The sequence below is a fragment of the Rhododendron vialii genome, chromosome 9a, assembly GCF_030253575.1.
Source record: "Rhododendron vialii isolate Sample 1 chromosome 9a, ASM3025357v1".
NCBI classification, from domain to species: Eukaryota; Viridiplantae; Streptophyta; class Magnoliopsida; order Ericales; family Ericaceae; genus Rhododendron; species Rhododendron vialii.
In genome coordinates this window covers 62716-68715 of record NC_080565.1, presented here as the reverse complement: position 1 = coordinate 68715, position 6000 = coordinate 62716, and positions in this window count along the sequence as shown.

Below are 6000 nucleotides of genomic sequence, written 5' to 3'. Positions count from 1 at the left end.
ACTGAGCAAACTGGACAAATTGCAGTACGCTGCCCCGCAGGGGGATAAGCAAGTTCTACCAGCATGCACTGGTCGAGCCACTGCATGTTGGTTAGACTTGCGCACACCACAGCAAGACTGGCGTACTCCACTTATCTGGTTTCACAGTCTTTGTTTGCAACCCTCTGGGCTTTGGAAAAAGACCAGCGCACACCCAAGACAAACCATGCAGTTTAATAGAACATAACATATACATTTACAGACAAGAGAGATGGCTTCAAGCTAAGAAAAGTAGCATAATACCCCAAAAACAGTGTGGGGATATAAAAGGGGCCAAGATTAAGCTAAGATGCAAGGGCCAGTCACTGGATCCTAGTTTTAACTGCCGTATGCCAGTCATGGACTGCCGTACGCACGTTTGACCCTAATCCAGTGCTTGGCTTTTGCATCATCTGGGCTCTGGAACATGACCAGAAGGATCCCAGAGGCCTTTTGAATAGACAAAGAGTGGGCAATAACTACCACATCTAAACAGTTCTAAATATACAGAAAGCAGTAAACTGGTTATTTAGCATGCTAAGGTGATCGACTGAAATGAGAGATAACAGAAATGAGGATCCATGATCCCCACGCCAGCAGTGCTCGTACTGCCATGACTGGCGTACGGCATAAATATACTGGCGTGCGCCAAGGTCCATCTCATACGTTTGTCGTATTTTACCAGTTTGAGGCCAGGACTAGTATTACTTACTAGCCTGGGCCTTACTGGTTCCCTTCAGGGGCCAAAATTAGAAAGGGACACAAAGGTGGTATACCTTTTTGTTTGAGGATTGAAGGTGGTATTGAACTTAAAACTTGGAGATGGAAGCTTAGATGGTGACTGGATATCAGTAGGGTGTGTGGAAGTGGGTTGTTTTCCTTTCTCTTTCAATGGAAGAAAAGAGATGGAGAGCAAAAAAGAGGGAAGAAAAGAGCTTTTTCTTCTTAATGAGGCTAACCCCTTGCAAATGAATGCAAGGGGGGTATTTATAGAGGGGGAGTGACTGAGATCAGTCTGGTTTAAAGGCTTGTTTGGCTGGCTTGGGTCAAGAAGGGAGCCTTCCCATGCATTAAATGCATGGGACTAGTTGATGGGGGGTGTAGGAGAGAGGGGGAGCGGGCCTGGCCGATATAATCATCAGGGGCTACTGTGGCCGACGTCAGGGTGGCATAAAAGTCTCGTCCATGTGGCTGAATAAAATTGATTTGACTGGGTTTGACTGGCGTGCGCCACACATTTACTGGCGTGCGCCACTGTTAACTGGGTCAACGGTCGATGACTGACACGTGGCAGATAACTGGCGTACGCCTCCAAGGCACTGGCATAGGCCAGTTGGGTTTCGCTGGGGCTGTTTGGCTCTGGTTTGAAGGGTTTGAAAGGGGTTTGGGACGCTCAAAGCTCAAACACACCCTCGTCCTTAAACTGTTTTCAACCATAATCATCATTGGGGGAATAAAAGATCGACAAATAACGTTATCTGGACAGTCCAAAATGGGGTGTCTACAATATCCTTGACAGTCAGTCGTCCTCTGCCGCCCCACTAGCTTATACAGGCAGTTGCTCTTTCATAGCTGAAGCATGCATCACCAAAGTATCAGAAAATAGCTTCCGGAGCAACAAACGCTATGTGAAGTGAAGTTTGGAGTCTAGGGTTGGCTTTTTTCTCCAACAACTGATGGCGAATTATGAAGCATGACAAGCCGAAGCTATGGGAGGACGCAAGCATCTATCACTGGAAGATGAACAAGTTGGATCCTCGTTGGAACGAAGGCGGAAGAATGCTCGAAGTCAGCATCCATCACTGGAAGATGGACAAGTTGGATCCTTGTCTGATAATTGCATGAGAAGTGATCTTTGTAAAAGTCTGAGATAGAAATTTCCTAGGTCAGTCAATTTTCTGTTTCAGGGAAGTTATCAAAAGTTTTAAGTTACACTTTTTTGCATTTTACAATAGCGAGAATGCAAAATCTATAACTTGAGAAAATATCATGAACTAGATTGCTACCTGCCCATAAAAGATGCAGATAATATATCTCATCTTAGATATTTTTTTATTGAATCATGTGTTGAGAAATTGATCATACCACAAACACACAACAAGTGAAAACAATCGAGAAAAGAAACAAAGAACTCAAGACACGGAGTTTTTTATGTGGGATTTTTTGGATGGATATTTCCCTTTTGGTTTAGATTCAAATAGGTTGACACTGACATGTGCCAGGAGGCTTCACCAAGAAGACTAGAAACTGATGCAGAAAGGAAGCACTAGTTTGAAATGTGGACTTCTTGAATCTTTAGGGCACTATATATGTATCAAATTACTCCTTCCTTGCAGGCTATTGCCTTGCTAACTAGGTAAAAACAAGGACAAAATTCACAACTTGTAACAGTATTTGAAAAGAAAACTTGTAAGTGAAACTTGAGGCTTTTGGACTTGGCACATCAAAAGGGAAAGCAAAAGATGGAAGAGGAAACCTCATCAGTTGGTAGGCTTCAAGTGATAAAAGAAGTGTGTAAGTTTTGGCTTGAGATTCAAGGTATATAGAGAGGAGGAAGTTTTAAAGTGTGAAATCTAACTAGTGTTCCAGATTCTCCCTTTAAAAAATAAGTACTTATTTGTAATTTTCAAGTTTAGAAATAATAGGCTTACTGAAATTAAAAAATATGCAATATGCATCTTGTTTGTTTGATAAATTTTTATGAGATCTATCAAATCTTGAAAAAAATTTAAAAAATTATTCCGTAAGCCCATAATTTTTAAGCTTGAAAATAGGTCCTCATTTTTTAAATACTTATTTGAGAAAGCGGAACGGTTTTTTTTTTAAGCTCCTACAATTGCAGATGGTTATGACTGTGAACATGACACCAAGAGCCCTACATGGAAAAACAATGGGGATCAGTGTTGTGGAATCTACCCTTGTCTAAGCAAACCTACAGTCTGCTCATTCAACACCCACTCTTTATAATTTCCTTCAAACCTTTCACATACCTTGGACCAAATTCACTACATCTCTTATTGGAATGTCTTCAATCCATCCTCTTCCCATTGAAGAAGCTTTGGAATCGGCTGCACTTGGCTCCCAGAATATGTAGTTTCCCAATCTATGTTCACAATTTCCCCCCTAAGTTATCATCTCTCTGTATCAATGCCGTATGTTGCCAAGTTTGTTTTACTTGACTCAAAAACCTCTTCTATCTTACTATTTTATCTGCGTTAAATCTCCTTTCTTTCTTTTTTTTGAACTTTGGATCATTTCTTTCATCTGTTTCTCCAAAGGTTTTCTCATAGGGGTCTCCTTGTACTTGATTATTCAAAATTATAAGAAAAAAGCATCTAAATGGAGCTTCTCGAAAATAAGCTTTTTCAGCTCTTTAAGTTGTTTCCTGTGTACAAGCGGAAAGCAAAAGATGTTCTAGACCAAATGAAAAAGAGGGAGTCATGAGTTGCAGCTTAATTCGTCCATACATTTTATTCTTGGCATTGAGATTTCAAATAGGTTCTCCCTTCGCTTCCATTGCAATTTTGAGTAGAACCCGAGTTCGCCTCCTGTATTCTTTTTTAGTTCAAGACCGACTAATTATGGTAGCATTGTAGGTGAAAGTTTCCCGCATTATAACTCCAGCTACTAACAATTTTCTTCTTATGTTTATGTTTTTTTTTTGTGAAAGTACATAAACATCTCCTCAACTATCACTTTTTCTTGTAAAAGCCCATCACATTTAAAAGTGCCCATAGAGATCCCCTCACCTATTTCCGTTACCCAAGTAACACCTTTCCGACTTAGAATTGTTTGCTGGGAGGTCACATGTTCACAAATTGGGCATTTTTTGAACAAAAATGCCCTTTAACAATCTATGGTCCACCATTGTTGCCACCACAATCTACAATCCACCACCACTTACTTCACCACCTCCACCATTGTTGCCACCACAATCCCAAACCACCACCAAGCACCAATCACCACTACCAAACCTCCCTCCCACACTTGGTCTCCAACAGTCACAACTATCACAAACCACAAATCACCAATTTCAGAAATTTCCAAAATCAAATCCTAGCCCCAATTTCAAAAATCTCCCAAATTACCATGTCGAAAGTCCATACAAGCATAGAAACCACTGTCGTATTAAGGCCATAAGATTGAAACCACTGTCGTATATTCCCCTTTCCACAAAATATTATTCCTGCTTCCGTACCATGTCCCATTTGCCTTGACCAACGCCAAGCAAGCATCTCTTCGATCCCGGTATCTAATAAACCCAAATTTGTTCCCCGTTCTTCTGCTCCTTCTATTAGGTAGGAACGCCTCTTCAACGACACCATATTGAGAGAAAACCAGTCTCAACCATGGCAAACCGCTACTGTTGGGGAGATTGTCAACATAAACTGTAAACTCGCTGTGACCTAACTTCCGATGTAATGACGGAAATCTCCCAGCAAGCACATTCATGAGGTCTCAGACCAGAGGTCACTTTAATTTTGTTTGCCAGTGGCGGTGGTCGCCGATCACCCTCCTCACACAACATACATAAGTAAATTATTTTTGTTTACTACACAAGGGAGATCTCTAAGTTTGGAGTTGTTGGTTGATTCTGTGAGTCAGCATCTTGTATACCAACCAACCACATTATGTTTATCTACCTCTAGTCTTTTATGTTTCTCTCTTCCATAAAGTTGCATTTTTTTTTTGGAAGAATTGAAGAATTCATTCTTACTTGAAAATTGGTTGGCTAAAAGGTTGGAGCGGTAATCCGGTATGTGCAAAATGTTAGTACCATTTCATTAGGGGCCGACTATTTGCTACAAATTTACTGTATGTAGTTTGTGCTAAATTAAATTCATAAATCTTATAACAATTTAATATATACAACCTAATAAATATCCATGAACTTTCCAAATTACCCTTCCCTCCCCAACAACCATCTCCTCCCCTTCCCCCTTCTCTGTCTTACCGTTCTCTCTTTTCCACCACCACCACACCACACAACACCAAAACCTAATAATTTTCCCTAACTTTCTTCTTCCCCCTTCTTCTACGTTCACTACCACTAGTACAACCACACCACCAATGGCCCAACACCACCACCTCCATAACTGCCGCACCACCACCATCAGTTGCGTCCCACCAACACCACCTCCATCAAAAAAACATTCCGACATGTTCGGATACATAAAGCTGAAAAATTTAGAAAATTTCAGGTTTTAAAACTCGAAAATGTTTACAAAATTTGGATTCTAATATTTGAAAATCTTAGACATATTCGGATTTTGATATCTGAATGGTTTCAGAAAAGAATTCATACTTTAAAATCTGAGAATATATGACACTTTCGAGTTTTAAAACCTGAAACCTTTATAACGCAACTTCAAGATGCGTCATTATTATTAATTTTTTTTTGTAAAAACGCATTTCGTGCATGCGCAATTGACATCACGCATTTTGATAATGCACGATGGACAATTCATACTTGAAAATCCGAAAAATGTCACGTTCGAGTTTTAAAACTTGAAAAAGCTTACGGGTTTCATATTTTTGGATCTGAAACTATAATCAATATAAAAAATCGATGTTCAAAAAAATTTCATCGTTCTTCGTTTCAGCTTTGTTGGATCTGCAACTTTTTGGTTCAATCGAACATAGGAGCTATCAAATATTTAGGGGAAATTGATCTTCATTTCAGTTCCAAGTTGGCAACGACCGGAGCTGTAGAAGGTGGACGTCGGACAACCCCTTCTCATTGCAGTTCCAAATAAACGCGGGCGACATCGAACAATCCCTTCTCCTTCCGGCTCCCTCTCTTGAATTGGGTTTGATATAATGTGGCCAAGTTTAGATGGGATGAGGAGCTTGGAACCGGTGGTTATGGTGGGAACTAGGAGAGAGGGAGGAACCAGTGGTGGTTATGGTGTGGTGGTTATGGTGGAAACGTGGGAGGGAGGGAGGGAGGGAGGAAGATGGATGGATTGTGTTTAGTAATCT